The sequence below is a fragment of the Mobula birostris genome, chromosome 13 (genome assembly GCF_030028105.1).
Source record: "Mobula birostris isolate sMobBir1 chromosome 13, sMobBir1.hap1, whole genome shotgun sequence".
Classification (NCBI taxonomy): domain Eukaryota; kingdom Metazoa; phylum Chordata; class Chondrichthyes; order Myliobatiformes; family Myliobatidae; genus Mobula; species Mobula birostris.
In genome coordinates, this window is record NC_092382.1 from 25,127,230 (window position 1) to 25,145,673 (window position 18,444).

The following is an 18,444-nucleotide window of genomic DNA, read 5'->3' on the forward strand; positions in this document are numbered from 1 at the left end:
GATATTCACACATACACATATACATGTGGGTTTTGGGGAGGAGGGGTGAGGGGTTTGGGAGGAAGAGGAGTGACGGGACGAGGAGTGGACTGATGAGACGGTGACCGTGGCGAAGTCATTGACTCAATAGGGGACGAAAAGGGGAGGCGAAAGTTCCTGTCACAAACTGGTGGTGACGTGGATAAGATAGAGTCGGGGTGAGGAGGAGCGAAACGACAGGAAGGGAGCGGGAGTGATCTGACCAGGAAGGAGGGAAAGTAATGGGACGAGGTGGGAGGGGATCTGATGGGACGGGAAGGGAGGGGAAGTTGCAGGACCAGGAAAGAGGGGTCTGAAAGGAGAGGGTGGGCAGGAACAGGATGGGGCGTGTGGGGGAAGGGTGGGTGATTTCGATCCTTCGCAAATAAGACGGACGGCAAGAAGGAGAGCGCGGACAGGGGAAATGGGGAGCGAGAGGTCGAGACGCGATCTGGGCTGATGGGACGGAGAGTTGAGTGTCTGAACGGAGGGAGAGGGGAGAGACTCACTCAACGAGAGAGGGAAGGGATCGGGTGAGGGAGCGAAATTTCCCATCGGACAACGTTCACCACCCAGAATGTGTTGGATGGCAGGAGAAAGGACAAGGGGACGGAGAGGGGAGGGTGTCAGGAGTGATGGAGTGAGTAGTGGAGAGACTCACAGGGTAACTGAAAGAGAGGGCGATGAGGAGTTGAGATTGAATAAACAGGGAGGGAAGTGAGTGGGAGGTGAGGAAAAGGGTGTGACTATTTCTACGATGCTGGGAGAGCGGTTTCAATGATAACCATCACAAAATGGCCACCAGCCAGGGTGAGAGGGGCGGTGATAGAGGGGACAGAGAGCGGAGTGTGTCAGGAGTGACCGGATGCCGCGGGTGGGACAGGGCGACTCGTAACAAGGGAGCTTGAACTGGGGGGTTCCCACGGGGAGGAATGTGACCACGGGAATGTTACCCACCAACCCCCACCCCCAACTCCGTCTCCAAAATCCGGCCTTGATTTTCCTTTCAGGCCGCTCGGCCCGAATCCTTTGGGCTGTCCCGTGGAGCGGGGAACGTGTCGTCACTGGGGCCCGTCAGAGGCCGGGGTGGGCGCCGGTTCGCTGGAGAAGATGGAGGCGAGGTCCGGCGGTGCGAGCTGGTTAGCGTGGATCACCACCATTCTCTGTGGGTGGGGGAGAGGGAGGGATCAGATTGAGGAGGGGACGGGAGAAAGAGAAGGTGAGGAGAGGAGACAGGATCCACTACCCACTCCCACAGCCTCTCTCTCCCTCCGTCCCTCTCTCCACACCCTCTGTCCCTCCATCTCTTCCTCCCACCTCTCTCTCCCCATCCCTATCCTCCTCTCCCCCTCCCTATCCTCCTCTCCCCACCCCTTTCATTCCCTTTCTGCCCCCATCTCTCTCTCTTGCTCCCTCCCATCTCTCCCCACCCTCTTTCCATCTCCCCCCATCTCTCCCACCCACGTCCCATCCCCCGCCGCCCACCCCCCCCAGGTGCACAGGAAGATCCCACTCACCACCGGAGGCCGCACGGCGCAGCACTCGAGGTTCCTGCAGTTGACGATGGCCGTGAGGACGGACATCACCAGGGAGACCAGGCAGTTCACCAGCAAAATCACCGTCACCCCGCTCACAGACCTCTGCCAGACGGAGAGAGGGAGACATGGGGTGAGAGAGGGAGAGAGAAGGGCTCGGGCCGGGGAAGAGAGAGACAGAAGAGGGGGGAGAGAGGGTAGGGTCGGGAGCGGGAGTTTGGGGTAGGCGGAGGTGGGAGACCCAGACGGGGAGGAAGAGACTGGGGGGCGATGGGTGAGGAAGAGAGGGGGTGGGTGGGAGAGAGATGGGGAGAAAGAGGAGAGGCGGCAGAGAATAGTTGATAAAGGGAGAGTCAGACGGGGGGGAGAGAGTGGTGGAAGTCAGAGGGTAGAGAGAGGTGGGAGGGAAATGTGAGAGGCTGGAGATGATGAGAGAGGTCGGACAGGGAGGGAGAGAAAGGTGGAGAACAGAGGGGGGAGAGACGGAGAGGGGATGAGGGACAGAGAGGGGTGAACGAGGCAGAGGGGAGAGAGGGGGTGAGAGACGGAAAGGGGGAAAGGGGGGTGAAAGACAAAGTTGAGCAGAGAGGAGAGATAGAGTGTGGGAGAGTTGAGAGTGTGAGAGAGAAGAGGGGTAGTTCCGAGGGAGGGGTGAGAGGGGAAGAGATAGTGAGGGGGGGAGTGAAGAGGGAGAGATGGCCGGTAAGAAGGAGGAGGGGAAGAGTTGTTTGGGTATGGGGGTAAAGTCGGGGGAGAGGGAAGGAGCGCGTTGGGTGGGGAGAGAGGGGGAGTGTGGGAGAGGGAGATGTGTTTACAAGTGTTGGGGGGAGTGGAGAGAAATCTCTGGTAACTCCTGTCTCGGGAATGTAGCTTTCTCTTCACGGAACACATCAGGTTTCGGGTGACGGTTCCCTGAAAGTGGGGAGACGGAGAGGGGGTGACAGGGGTGACAGGTTTTGGGTGACGGAGAGGGGGTGACAGTGGTGATGGAACACACCAGGTTTCGGGTGACGGTTCCTTGAAAGTGGGGTGACGGGGAGACGGGGCGGTGAAGGCGGCGTTCGGCATCCCCGCCATCGTCGGATCGGACACCGGGAACAGGAGACCGGAGATCCTGGGGATTTACGGGGATGTCGCCGGGACTGGAGGGACTGAGTTACGGAGAGAGGTCGGGCGGGTTGGGAATTTATTCCCGGGAGTGTCGGGGTGACCTGACAGGGGTGTGTAAAACCACCAGGGGCACAGACAGGGTGAACGAACACAGACATTTCCCCAGGGTCGGGGAATCGAGAACCAGAGGGCGCAGGTTTTAGAGATTTAATAGGGGACTCCGAGGGGAAACTGTTTCACCCAGAGGGTGGCCCGTCTGTGGAAGGAGCTGCCGGGGGAGGGGACGCTACAACCGAGGGGAGGGGGGGTTCTGAGGGAGCTTGGCGTGGAGGGAGGGAGCGCTACCGGGAGGGAGGAAAGCGTCGCGGGAGAGGGGAAGGCCGAGTGGAGATCTCCGGGGGTTGAGGGGGTGTTGAGGGCTGGTTCGCCAGTGTATTGGGTGTGCGGGGCGGGGGGCGGAACACTCACCATCCGGCACCCGGTGTAGCAGTACCCGATGCAGGGGAAGACCCGGACGGTCAGCGAGTACAGGATGACGGCGGGAGTGCAGGCGAGAGCGCAGATCACATTCGCGACCAGGCAGGCGATGGTCTGTCGCAGAGAGAGAGAGAGAGAGAGAGAGAGAGAGATAGACTGAGAACGACAGAGAGAAGGGGGTGGGGAGGGACAGTGATGGGACAGAGAGAGATAACGGACGGGGGGGGGATGGACGGAGAGAGAGAGAGAGACTGGAAAGGAGGAGAGCGGCGAGAGGAAGGCAGGAAAACGAAAGGAAGAGCGGATGGGAACAAGGGAGAGAGAGAGAGAGAGAGAGAGAAATTGGAAGGGAGAGGGGGAGAAAGGTGAAAATGGAGAGGAATGAGAGAGTGTGAATGAAGGGAGGAGGGACAGAGAGGGATAAAACCTGAGAGGGGGGAGAGAGAGGTGGAGGGATGAGAGAGGGGAGGGAGGGGGGATGGGATGAAGGGGGGGATGGGATGAGAGGGGGATGCGATAAGGGGGGAGGGGGGATGGGATAAGGGGGAGGGGGGATGGGATCTTAAAACTATGCCCTCCCCTCGTATTAGCCATTTCAGCCCAGAGAAAAAGATTCTGGTTATCAATATGATCAATGTCTCTCATCACCTTACACACCTGGATCAGGTCACAGAAAATACGTAACAGAAAATGGAAAGTTGTAAGACAAAACGGTTTTGTCAAGGGAATTTTTTGAGAGCTGCAACGGAACTGGTCTATCGGAATGTGTAAGAACTTCGGGTAATTAGAAGTCTACAGCCTAGAGAATAGAAGATGATATTTGTCTGGAAAAGTACTGAGATCTTGAAAGGTATAAATCGGGCATTTTTTTTTCTTCTGTCGTTGGGCAAGGTCTCTTATGCTGGGTTACAACATAAGATTTGAAGATAGAGACAAGGACATGGAGAGAGAGGAAAAAATACCGTTGGCATCTGCGTTTCTATGCAGCACTGTGTTGTATAGAGTTGCACAGTGATTGCGACACATATGTTTCGACTGTACCTCTTCCTAGAGATGCTGCCTGGCCTGCTGCGTTCACCAGCAACTTTGATGTGTGTTGCTTGATATTCCAGCATCTGCAGATTTTTCGTGTTTGCACAGTGATTGGTTGGGAATATTGTTTTGTCTCTTTTTTATATGTATCGTTATTTTTTAGCTTATTCATAATATGAATCCGCTGAAGCAATATCTTTTAACCTGTACTACGTGTACCGTGCCTGCTTTGCGGTACCTTTGCTGCTGAAACAAAAATGCACAAGGGACGAATTTTAAAATATTTTCGTCACGCATTGGTCTAGTCGGCAGGGTTGACCACAATGTTCCAGAAATAGCATGACGTAACCGAAGGGAAGACTGAGTTTAACGTAGTGGAGTGGACGGACAGCAGTCATGGATTGGGAGAACCGGCCAACATATTGCCCGTAAGTTGCCTTCCCGTGAGTTAAAGTGCAGTAATATCAATATCAGGGTATAGTCTCCACTGTGTTAAATAATAATCGGTTTTCTGATCAGGAGACGAGCAAGGATACGGCCTTATTGGACATGCTGTTGAAAATTAGTTACAACAGGTATCAGAAGCAGAGCACCGACTGGCTACCCTCACCTCGAAAGTGAGGGCACCAGACCAGCGAAACACCACCTTGACACAATCTGCAAAATAAGCCCTCGAAGGGCTTGACAGAGGTAACAAAATACAGCAAACCGCTCGGACAGCATATTGATGAAACTCCTCTGCTCCCTCGTCAGGGCCTCCATGTCCATCTGCAACTGCAGTCCGCCGTTTAAGGTCAACAACTCGACATCTGACCAGAAAAACGCCTTATGCCTTGTTTGGCTCCTCATTTACTTGGATTGTCATTTCAGAGAGCGATACATTTGCACCACGAGATGCCCCTGTTCGTAAATGATACAACTGTTTACTGCAGGCCTTCAATTAATATTAGAACTCCCAAGTGCAATACCTCACCTCCTAACCTAATTTAAATCCATCTGCCATTTCTCTGCCCATAGTTGCAGGTAACGCGCTACATAACCGGGGTGTACGGGGTTTCAGGGAGGAGCAGCCCCTCTGGTGCGAAGACCTGTCCGACCTTACGGGGCAAGTTTTCCACTTTTGGTCCCAACCAGGTTCAGATAAGGACGAACTTCGGTGTTCTGATCTGTATATTGTGGAATCTGTGGAAGGTTCAGGACGCTGTGTAATTTACCCAATTTATCCCGCACGTTGGAAACGGTTTCTCGGCTGCACAAACTCACTAAGCCCGGTGCAGCTTAACACGCTCATTGCTTCTTGCACTGATTGCTTCTTACATTCGTTGCTTCTTGGTAATATTTCGTCATTGTTGCTGATGATACCAAGCACTGTAGAATATGGCAGTGCAGACGTCATTCAACAATTTGGAGAGCAGCGGTCTGAGTACAAAACCCTGAGTGGGTTTGGAGAGGGGTGATCAGCTCTCAGCGTAATGGAGCTTGTGATGTTTCTGCCAACACGGACTGGGTGGGGCTTTCGGTCAAGAAGTTTAAGCTCCAGTTACAGAGAGGAGTGTTGAATCTCAGCGAGGGTAGTTCACCCACCAGCCTTTGAGGGATGATCGTGTTAACGCCGAGCTGAGATATGTGAACAACATCCTAGCGTACGAGGCATCGTCTTCTCGGTGTGACGAATTGGGTAGAAGGGCAAGATCATGACAGCATCAATGGAACCGTTTGAGCGGAAGGCGAACTGGAAATGATCCCATGTAACCGCGCGATATTTTATACGACCCATTACCACCCGCTCAAAGCACAGAATTACTGTTGAATTCAGAGCCACTGGGCGTTATCATTTAGCCCAGTTATCGTTGTTCTCCTGGGCACCGGAATCATGGCGGCTGCCTTGAAGCTTGAAGAGACAGTGGACTCTTTCGGAGAGATATAAAAGTTGTCTGTTAAGTCTTCTCTTTCCTGGGCCACATGGCCCATTGGCCACTAACTGGGTAAATTGTCCGACTCTGCGGATTTGCTTTGTATTTCCCTCGGTAGTGTCCTCCTCACCTCGGCTGCGGCCAGACAGAGTCCCTGTTCCTCTGGACAAAAGGAGGCTTTTCTTTCATTGTTCAATTGGTCAAATCGTGCATTGAAACGTGCATTCAGCCTACCAGAAATGGAGGCGACGCAGTTATTGACCTGTAGGGTTCACGGGTAATCTGTTCTGGTGTGTGTACCTTGTCACGTGCTCCGCGTGGCCCTGGTGTCACAGAGGAGTCTGCGCATTTTCTGTGCGCACTTCCGCATCTCCTCCCTGTTGCACGCTATCCGCTCTCATGCTTTCTGCAGGTTTGTTACATGGGAACATGAATGTTTAAGGGCAGACAGATTTGAGAAGGACAGAATTAGCTGGAACAGAGAAGCAGGACATGCTGGCAATTTCCCTGAGCAGTGGAGACAGGATCAAATAGAGTAGTTGCTGGAAATAGCGAATGCTTGCAGGAATGTGAAAATCACGGCAGTCCCGATGATTCGTATTTAAGTACTTCTGGACAGATATTAGAATCTCAGCAGTACACTTTCACTGGCTTTTTATTCTACTTGGGAGCAACGAAATAACCTCGCGCATAAAACAAAAAAAAAAAGAAAAAGAAGCACATCCGAAGTTGCTGTTGTTGAGAGAAATTGCGTTTAACACCATCATCCTCTCAGTACGAATCAACAAGCTTCAGACTTGGGCTCTGCACGTCTCTCTGCAACTAGATCCTTAGTTTCCTTAGCGGGAGAACACAGTCAATGCAGATCAGTACAAACGTTCTTCTCGCTGAGACTTAACCCAAGCACACCAGAACGATGTGTGTTCAGTCGAATGCTGCACAATCTGTCATGTCTGTGTATGTGTATCTAAACATAGCCACAACATCTGTTGATATATTCGCATGTGCTTATGTACTTTTATTGGTAGAATCACAGCTGACGGCGAAAATTGCAAATACTTGTAAAATGTCATAAACCTATATGTATGTGTACATCCCGTGAGCCCTTTTCCCGCTCCCATTTTACCGCAGCTCTGCAGACTCTGCGGGTTTGTTTCCGAGGCCCCGCCCCCAGCTCTGGTGACGTATCAACTACAGTCCCGGCTTTCCTTCAGTTCTGTGTGGAAGCAGGTCGGCGGCGGCGGATCGTCTGCGGGGTCGGGATTGGGAGAGGACCATTACCCCAAGGGTCGGGAATCCGGGAAAGGATCCATTCTCCGACCGTGAAGGCATCAAGTTCTCATTGGTGAGTATTGAAACTGGTCTCAGCGTGCTCGCCTGTTATCGGGTAGTGATTCCCATTCACTTCTCCGTTCTGGCGGCCTCTCCACGCTTGCTGGTGAGAACATACCGGGGTCGGCCCGCGAAGTCGGACTTTCACACCGAGCCGCATGAGGTGAGCCGCCGCTCAACCCCTATTGCTCTGGTCCTAGCAGCGGAATGAGGTGGTGATGCCGGGATTAAACCCATCCGTTGTGATATATTCCGGGAATTTTACTTCCATTACTCGCCTCGGTATCGGATCCAACGTTCATATGGATCGATAACTCTTTCACTTAATTACAGGGCTTAGGAAGCGTACCTTCGGCTTGTTGTGTTTTTGCTGTCAGTGTTGCTTAAGCAGAGTAATTGCACCTTCGGGACACTGTTCCACGTATACGTTTCACCTTTAACCCGTTCAGACAAGACAGTGAGATCGAGGTCTGTCGCGACCTTTCGTTGTGGGATGACATCGTTTTGTTTTTGTTGTTGAATCCTTTCCACTGTCACGACATGCCGAATCGCAGCCAATATCTATAACCCAAATAATAAGGGAAATAAGCCTTTTCCATTTTTCTGGGTTTCTGAATAATTTGTAAACTTCAGTTAAACATCACTTCAGAATCCGTTTATTATTATCATGTACGGAGATACAGTCAAAATCCTGTCTTAAATACTATTCATTCAGATCAACACATTACAACAGTTCTTCGAGGCAATAATAGGGTATTATAAAGCACTTTTGCTGCAGAGAAAGTGCAGTGTAGTTCGGCATACTGTGCAAGATCAAATGGAGTTATATTCTGAAGTCAGGAGACTACCTTGTCGTAGTGGGATCAATTCAGTTTGCTTCTAACAGCAGCGTGGAAGCGGTCCCTGAGATCTGGTCGATGTGTTTTCCATGTTTTCAAGTCTTCAATGTGGGTGAAAGGCGAGAATGCCCAGGGTTATAAGGATCTTAGATAATGCTGTCTGCTTTATCGATGCCAAAGGAAGTGCACGCACAGTTCAGAGAGGGGAGTCTGGCTTCTGCCATGTCCTCAGCTGTGCCCACAGCTTTCTACAGTGTCTAGTAGTCAAGTGTAGAGCAGTAGCCGTATGAAGTCGTTATGTATCCCGATGGGATACTTTTTATGGGGTGTTAATAAGGTTTGAGGAGGGGTAAAAAGGATAAGCCAAAGTTATTGTTATTTGATCTACAAACGTAGTTTTGTCATTTTCGTGTTTTTATATCGTATTATGAGCTACTATTTAGTATCTGTGTATTGCTGAATGACCACCAGTAATTGTCCTTGATCCCTCACACACGTTGTTTCATCTCCTCATTCATACACATCTTGTGCAAATTCTATCCAGCCCGTGACTACCTTCCTCAATGTCATATCAGCAATGACTCCTCTATCCTTTCTCTTACCTTGCACCGTTTATCTCGTTGAGCTTCCCAGGAATCGTTTTTTGTTAGCTGGAACTACCAGAGGTTTAATTGAATGCCGCACCTGGTAGGGTAAGAGCTACAAGCTACAAGCCCAGGGTATGACAGAAAACATTCCAGCATGGGTAAAGCAGTAGTTGATAGGCAGGAGACAAGGAGTGGGAATAAAGCGAGCCTTTACTCTTTGGCTGCGGGTGACAAGTTGTGTTTTGCAAGGGTCTGAGACAGGACCGATTCTTTTTAGCTTGTATGTCAATGATCTGGATGATTGGATTGAAGATTGTTGCAATGTTTGCAGACGATATGGAGAGAAGTGGAGGGGCAGGTATTTTTGAGGATGTAGAGAGGTTACAGAAGGACTTAAGAAGATTAGCAGAATTCGCAATGACATGACGAGTGAAATATAGTGTCGGGAAGGGCATGGTCATGCACTCTGGTAGAAGAAATGAAATGGTTTCCTTTTTTTTTAAATGGAGAGAAAATACAAATAACTGAGACGCAAAGGGGAACTTGAAAGACCTTGTACAGCATTCCCTAAAGGTTAATTTGCAGATTGGGTCTGTGGTGAGGAAGACAAATGCAATGTTAACACTCATTTCAAGAGGACTTGAATATAAAAGCAAGAATATAACGTTGAGACTTCATAAAGCACTGGCGGGGCCTCACTTGGAGTATTACGAACAGTTTTGGGCGGCTTATCTTATATTGGATGTGCTGAAACAGGAGGTGGTTCAAAGGAGGTTCACAAAAATGATCCAGGATTCAGCGGCTTGTTAAATGCGGAGCGTTTGATGACTCTGGGCCAATATTCACTGGAACCCAGAAGACTGAGGGGTGACCTAAGGAAAAACATATCGAGTGATAGATTGGCTGCGGACAGGACGCTTCCTCTGCCGGAGTAGACTAAGGCCTGACGTCACAGCTTCAGAATGGAGGGACGCCCTGTTAGAACGGGGATGAGCCGGAATCTCTTTAGCGAGAGAGTGGTGAATCTGTGGCACCCTTTGCCGTAGGCAGCTGCGGGGGCCGTTTATATGAATATTTGAAATAGTGATCGAAGGATTCTTCATTGGCCAGGGATTAAATGGAGGAAGGTAGAAGATTGGGGCTGAAGAAAAATTGATCAGCTGGGAGTAAATGGTAGGAGCAGACTAGATGTTCCAAATGGCCTAAATCTGCTCCTAAATCGATGCTCTTACAGTGTAAAAGCAACTATTACTGTTCTAGAGATTTACTTTTACAAAATTGCTGCAGCGTTATTATTTGTCCCAACGACCCTCGCAGCATGTGAGATTATTTGTTATTTCCATTTAGGGTTATTTTCGGTTCATTATCTTGAATATGTTTCTTGCATTTGTAGCTTTTGAAAACATTGTTTTGAAATGGACTTCGGTAGAATGCTCAGTTGTGATTTATTCCCCTACAGCGCAGAAACAGGTCTCTCAGCCCATCTAGACCGTTAAGTTTTCTGCTTGGGCCATCCACTTGCACCCAAATCACAGCCCTCAATACTTCTCTCATCGATGTACCCGCGCAAACTGCGCTGAAATGCTGCAAATGAACCTGCATCTACCAGTTCCGCTGGGAGCTGATTCCACATTCGCAACACCTTCTGAATGAAGTAGCTCTGACCTGATTCCCCTTAAATATTTCAATTGTCACCCTAAATTCATGACCTTACCAAAACTAAGGGGAAAATACCTTCATGCATTCACTCTATATAGACCGTTATAATACGGTATACCTCTATCAGGGGCTCCCAACCTGACGACAAAGGACCACTCGATTAATGGAGGGGGACCTTGGCGTAAACAAAAGGTTTTGGAACCCCTATCTAACTTGCTGCACCAATCCCTGAGAAGCGAGATTGTCCAGGGCTGTGAGGTTATGCTGGCTGCTTTGCTGAATCAGCGGGAAGTACAGACAGAGTCCATGCAGGGAGGTTTGTTTCTGTGATATGCTCAGCTCTGTCCACAGTTCTCTGCAGTTCTTCGCAGCCATAGGCAGAGCAGTAGCCAAATGAAGACGTGAAGTATCCTCTTATGGTACCTTGATGAAAGTTGGTGAGGGGCAAAGGTCATAAACCAAAGTTCCTATTATTTCTTCTATCTTCGTCATTTTAGGATCTTTCATGCATTACTATGAACTATTAATTCAGTATCCGTGTATTGCTGGAGGAATAACAGTGATTGCCCTTGATCCCTTTACCCCTTGTTTCCATCTTCTCATTCACTCCCAACTTGTTCAACATCTGTCAAGCCACTGTCCCTCCACCTTAATATCAACCATCTTGTTCAATCACTGTCCAGTCTGTATCCCACTATCTCAATGATATATATCAACCATCTTGTTCAATCGCTGTCCAGTCTGTATCCCACCACCTCAATGATCTATATCAACCATCTTGTTCAATCTCTGTCCAGTCTGTATCCCACTATCTCAATGATATATATCAACCATCTTGTTCAATCTCTGTCCAGTCTGTATCCCACTATCTCAATGATATATATCAACCATCTTGTTCAATCTCTGTCCAGTCTGTATCCCATCACCTCAATGATATATATCAACCATCTTGTTCAACCTCTGTCCAGTCTGTATCCCACTATCTCAATGATATATATCACCCATCTTGTTCAATCTCTGTCCAGTCTGTATCACACTATCTCAATGAAATATATCAACCATCTTGTTCAATCTCTGTCCAGTCTGTATCCCACCACCTCCATGATATATATCACCCATCTTGTTCAATCTCTGTCCAGTCTGTATCACACTATCTCAATGAAATATATCAACCATCTTGTTCAATCTCTGTCCAGTCTGTATCCCACCACCTCAATGATATATATCAACCATCTTGTTCAACCTCTGTCCAGTCTGTATCCCGCTATCTCAATGATATATATCAACCATCTTGTTCAATCTCTATCCATACTGTATCCCATCACCTCAATGATATATATCAACCATCTTGTTCAATCACTGTCCAGTCTGTATCCCACCACCTCCATGATATATATCAACCATCTTGTTCAATCACTGTCCAGTATGTATCCCATCACCTCAATGATATATATCAACCATCTTGTTCAATCTCTGTCCATACTGTATCCCATCACCTCAATGATATATATCAACCATCTTGTTCAATCACTGTCCATACTGTATCCCATCACCTCAATGATATATATCAACCATCTTGTTCAATCACTATCCATACTGTATTCCATCACCTCAATGATCTATATCAACCATCTTGTTCAATCTCTGTCCAGTCTGTATCCCATCACCTCAATGATATATATCAACCATCTTGTTCAACCTCTGTCCAGTCTGTATCCCACCACCTCCATGATATATATCAACCATCTTGTTCAATCTCTATCCATACTGTATCCCATCACCTCAATGATATATATCAACCATCTTGTTCAATCACTGTCCAGTCTGTATCCCACCACCTCCATGATATATATCAACCATCTTGTTCAATCACTGTCCAGTCTGTATCCCATCACCTCAATGATATATATCAACCATCTTGTTCAATCTCTGTCCATACTGTATCCCATCACCTCAATGATATATATCAACCATCTTGTTCAATCACTGTCCATACTGTATCCCATCACCTCAATGATCTATATCAACCATCTTGTTCAATCACTGTCCAGTCTGTATCCCACTATCTCAATGATATATATCAACCATCTTGTTCAATCTCTGTCCAGTCTGTATCCCACTATCTCAATGATATATATCAACCATCTTGTTCAATCTCTGTCCAGTCTGTATCCCATCACCTCAATGATATATATCAACCATCTTGTTCAACCTCTGTCCAGTCTGTATCCCACTATCTCAATGATATATATCACCCATCTTGTTCAATCTCTGTCCAGTCTGTATCACACTATCTCAATGAAATATATCAACCATCTTGTTCAATCTCTGTCCAGTCTGTATCCCACCACCTCCATGATATATATCACCCATCTTGTTCAATCTCTGTCCAGTCTGTATCACACTATCTCAATGAAATATATCAACCATCTTGTTCAATCTCTGTCCAGTCTGTATCCCACCACCTCAATGATATATATCAACCATCTTGTTCAACCTCTGTCCAGTCTGTATCCCGCTATCTCAATGATATATATCAACCATCTTGTTCAATCTCTGTCCAGTCTGTATCCCACCACCTCCATGATATATATCAACCATCTTGTTCAATCTCTATCCATACTGTATCCCATCACCTCAATGATATATATCAACCATCTTGTTCAATCACTGTCCAGTCTGTATCCCACCACCTCCATGATATATATCAACCATCTTGTTCAATCACTGTCCAGTATGTATCCCATCACCTCAATGATATATATCAACCATCTTGTTCAATCTCTGTCCATACTGTATCCCATCACCTCAATGATATATATCAACCATCTTGTTCAATCACTGTCCATACTGTATCCCATCACCTCAATGATATATATCAACCATCTTGTTCAATCACTATCCATACTGTATTCCATCACCTCAATGATCTATATTAACCATCTTGTTCAATCTCTGTCCAGTCTGTATCACACTATCTCAATGATATATATCAACCATCTTGTTCAATCACTGTCCATACTGTATCCCATCACCTCAATGATATATATCAACCATCTTGTTCAATCACTGTCCATACTGTATCCCATCACCTCAATGATATATATCAACCATCTTGTTCAATCACTATCCATACTGTATCCCATCACCTCAATGATCTATATCAACCATCTTGTTCAATCTCTGTCCAGTCTGTATCCCATCACCTCAATGATATATATCAACCATCTTGTTCAACCTCTGTCCAGTCTGTATCCCACCACCTCCATGATATATATCAACCATCTTGTTCAATCACTGTCCATACTGTATCCCATCACCTCAATGATATATATCAACCATCTTGTTCAATCACTGTCCATACTGTATCCCATCACCTCAATGATATATATCTGTAATATTTCTTCTAACATTTGCTTTCATTGTGATGTATTTTCTTGCCACTTTTACCTCACAGAATCTTCCAGGAACTTTTTTTTTTAACTAGAGCTACCGGAGGGTTAATTGAACGCAGCTCAAGGCAGGGTAAAAGCAGTCATTGCAATTTTTAGTTTCACCGTTACAAATTGGCTGCAGTGATAATTCTTGCCATAATGAAACTCACAGCATGTGATGTTGAGTTTGTTATTTCTCTTTTCGGTTATTTTCAGTTCTTTAACTTTTGGGTGTTTCTTGCATTTGTAGCTTCTTATGATAATACTCTGGAATGATTAAATTCTTCTTGGAAATGGACTTGTGTAGAACGTTCAATTTAGATTCATTCTCTTACAGCGCAGAAAGACGTCTTTCAGCCCATTCGTCTGTGCCATTCCCAGCATGGTCCCATCCACATGCCTCCATACCATACTCTTCCATAGCTCTTTCATCCATATAGATGTAAATAACTATTCTTAAATACTGATCTGCACCGACCACTTCTGCTGGGAGATGTTTCCATGGACCCCTCGTTAATGGTAGTGTTGTATGATATTAAAAAGGCGGGTACCACAGCTGGAATCTCCGCTCATTTTCCTGTGCTCCAGGAAATCAAGTTCTAAACTGTTCAACCAACCCATGCCATCATTTCCTTAACTAGCAGCAACATCTGTGTAATTTCCCCTGGACTCTTTCACGATTATTGAGTTTTTTTTTTCAAGTAACTGATCGGAACTCCACAGAATTCTGCAAATTCGGATACACAGTGTCTTTTACAACTTTAACGTTAACATCCCAAATCCTCTTATTAAGGCCATCTCCTGTGCCTGTGGGCATTTTATATATCTCTGCCAGCATTCGCGCAGTTTCATCACTAGCGTTCCAAATGCACATGGCGAACAAGTTGTCATGCTCTAGACATTTACCTATGCAAATTCACCTCAGGAGAGCAAGCACCTGTTCTGTAAACTGGATACAATCTATGACTTGACTCATGTTTCCTCACTTCTATCGTCTTTATATCTTTCTCCCAAGTACGTGCAGACTCAGATAAATCCTTCAAGAATTCCCCCATCTTGTAAGGAAACAACAGATTTTCTCATTTAATTATACGGCCAATAAATAGTTTGTTATTCGTGGAAATGTGCTTATTACTCTGGTTGTTTACAAAGTTTACAAGAATGATTTGTGGAATTAAAAGCTTTATGTATGTAGTGCCTTTGCTGTCTCTGGGGCTGTTCTCAAGCAGGCATGGGGCGCTGGCAGTAGGAACCTCATTGAAACATAGCAGATACTGAAATCTCAATGGGGTGGACGGATGAAAAAGTTTTCATCAGCAGTGGAGTGTAGGAACTGAGAGGATAACCCCACAAGCCATTCAGTTTTATCTGTAAATCTACTCCTCCAACATTTTATCCAGTAGCAGGGTCCGAACCTGGCTGTATTGTCAACTGCAGTTTTATGTTATTTGAAGGTACAGAAATTTGACAGCATTTTGAGTCGCTTAACTAAGCAAAGACAGAGACCTCATAAATATCACCACAATGTAATGCCTTTTCAGAATAATACATTACCGACGTTTGAAGCAGACTGGTCATATTCAACAAAGTGCTTTATTTTGGACCAGCTTCTGCACTGCTGAAAGTTCTGTGGAGCTGCAGTTAACAGCAGATTTACTGGATGCACCTCGACAGGGTTAAAACAACAACTGGCATTTTAGTTTCACCATTACAAAATAGCAGAGTGTTCAGTGTTCGTTGTGGTCATAAGGAAATTCAGAGCATATGAGGTTGAATGTTACTTCCTTTTTCGTTTACTTCTGGTGGGCCTCTTCCTCAATCACCAGGGTAACAGCCCACCAGAACTGCAAGGAGTGTTGAAGATTTTTATCACTCTGTAGTCAGAGCCCTTTAACGGAGAGACAATGGCCTCAGGATTCAGTGTGGATTCGAGGAAGCTTTGAGAATTTTCTGTATGGAATATACGATGTCTGTGTTGAAATACAGAGATGACTAATGAATATTGAGATTGCATTTGGTCAAATCTTTTCAGGATGTCACAAACATCCTGCAATCGGTCAATAGCTGTGAATCAAAAGAAAAGACAAATCTGCTCTACTGAGCTTCCAGGGCTATATTTACTATTAACTGTTAAAACATGTTCTTCCTGTTCCACAACGGGAAATGTGGCGGCTAACTAACCTGGTCTAGATCTCACTTACCAATAGAATAATCAACACGTATGTTCAATTCAGCTGTGGAGACAAGTTGAAACGTATCCACGTCCACGTTGTGACCCAAGGCCTGGAGTTCAACCACAATCTCCGTCCGGGCAAAGGTTGTTCAGGGTCCAGTTCAGACATGAGTTTTTCAGGAGTGTTAGTTTGTCAACCGGGAACAGCTGAGACACTGCAGCACATTGCCTGTAACAAAGAATTCTGGGAGTGCTAGGCCATGGTTGTAATCCTGGGATGGGGATGCCAAGAATATGGAATTTGCAGTGTTTGAGTTTAAAACATAAAAACATAAGAAATAGGAGCAGTAGTAGGCCATCCGGCCCATCCGGCCTACCCCGCTATTCAATAAAATTGTGGCTGATTTGTCCGTAAACTCAACTCCATCTACCTGCCTTTTCCCCATAACCCTTAATTCTTACAATGCTAAATCTATCTAACTGTATATTATACATATTTAGTGAAGAAGCCTCAACTGCTTCCCTGGCGGAGAATTCCACAGATTCACCACTCTGTGGGAAAAAAAAACAGTTTCTCCGCATCTTCGTTCTGAATCTTCCCCTGAATCTTGAGACAATGTCCCTAGTTCTAGTTTCACCTACCAATGGAAACAACTTTCCTACTTCTACCTTATCTGTCCCTTCCAAGCTTCGCCCGAGTTTATTGCTTCTACTGATGGTGCTGGAGATTCCACCTTCCGCAAGGTAGCAGAAGTTTCGGACAGATGGGTACGGGTTGCGGGGAATCTCTGATTACACCATCCTGTGTGAGACGTGGGGAAGATGTGCGAATCTCTTGGGGGTGGGTTGGGATCCCGTGAGGACGGGTCCTGGGATACCACACAAGTGTAGACACATATATAATGGACCCATCGATCAAGCTGCCCGGGCGTATCAGGTGATGAATTAGTATTTATGTTCTCTGCTCAGATGTTTGGGTCTGTGGCTCATTTAGAAGCAAAGAAGAGAATGAGTTGCCATTCCCTCCACCACAGTGAGTGGCTGTGAGTTAATGGGCTGTTCCGTGTTTGCAGCAGTAAACGTGGGTCCGGGGTTTAGTGTTCAATCCAAGTTTGGAAAGTCCCTCACACTGTCCCCTGTCTGTCAGCTAGTGGGAGTCAAATAGAAACTCGAGAAGGAGAAGCTAAACTCAGAAGTATCCATATTACAGTGGTGTAAATGGAATTACAGAGGCCTGAGAGAGGAATTGGACCGAATTGTTTGGAATTGATCACTTACAGCAGAGCATCAATTTGTGGGAAGTTAAAGGGTCGGTAAGGCTATAAAAACAAACAGAAGGCAACAAAAGTTGTTAAGAAGGTAAAGGAGGAATACTAAAGTAAAAAAGCTAATAATATTAAAGAGGTTACTAAACGTTTATTCAGATACATAAACTGTGAAACAGAGACACGAATTGATATCACAACGCTGGAAAACGATACTGGAGAGGTAGTAAAGGGGGACACGTCATGGCGGACGAACTGAATAAGTATTTTACACCAGTCTTCATGGAGGAAGACACTAGCAGTAAACTGGAAGTTCCAGGTGTCAGGGGGCATGACGTGTGTGAAATTACCATAACTAGAGAGAGGTCTCTTGGGAAACTGAAAGGTCTGAGGTTAGATATATCACCTGGACGAGATGGCGTGTACCCCAGAATTCTAAAAGCGGTGGCTGAAGACATCGAGAGACATTAATAAATTTATTTCAAGAATCACTAGCTTTTGAAATGGTTCCGGAAGAGTGGAAAATTGCAGATGTCACTTCACTCTTCAAGAAAGGAATGGGGCAGAAGGGTGCCAATATGCCAACTTGTCTGAGCTCAGTATTTGGGAAGATATTGCAGTCGATTATTAAGGATGTGGTCTCAAAGGACTGGGAGACCCGTCATAAAATAGGTCATGATCTTGCCGGACAAATCTGACGGAGTTCCGTGAGGAAATAACAAGCATGATAGACAAAGGAGAACCGGTTGATGCTGTGTATTTGGATTTTCAGAAGGTCTTTGTAACGCTGCCACACATAAGGTTGCTTAACAAGCTACGATTCATGGTATTACAAGAAAAATTCTGACCTGTATAAAGCCGTGGTTGATTGTAAAGGGACAAAGCGTGGGAATAAAAGGAACCTTTTCCAGATTGCTCCCGGGTACCAGTGATATTCCACAGGGGTCTGTGTTGGAACAGATTCTTTTCCGTCGTTTGTCAATGATTTGGACGATGGAATTGATGGCTTTGTTGCAAAGTTTGCAGACGGAATGAGGATAGGTGGAGGGGGATGTGGTTTTGAGGAATTA

General features: G+C 46.4%; 1 protein-coding gene across 5 annotated transcripts in view; it reads left to right on the plus strand.

Annotated features, from left to right (window-relative positions):
- The first annotated feature begins 7,280 nt into the window (after positions 1-7,280).
- The window catches only part of LOC140208583 (NACHT, LRR and PYD domains-containing protein 3-like), a 42,388-nt gene continuing 31,224 nt past the window's right edge, over positions 7,281-18,444 (plus strand). For 4 of the 5 annotated variants that reach the window (XM_072277351.1, XM_072277352.1, XM_072277350.1 and 1 more), the window contains exon 1: positions 7,285-7,430. The gene's annotated coding sequence lies outside the window, so the exon portion shown is untranslated. Of the gene's footprint in view, positions 7,431-18,444 lie in introns of all 5 variants that reach the window. The other variant, XM_072277354.1, reaches the window with a different exon arrangement.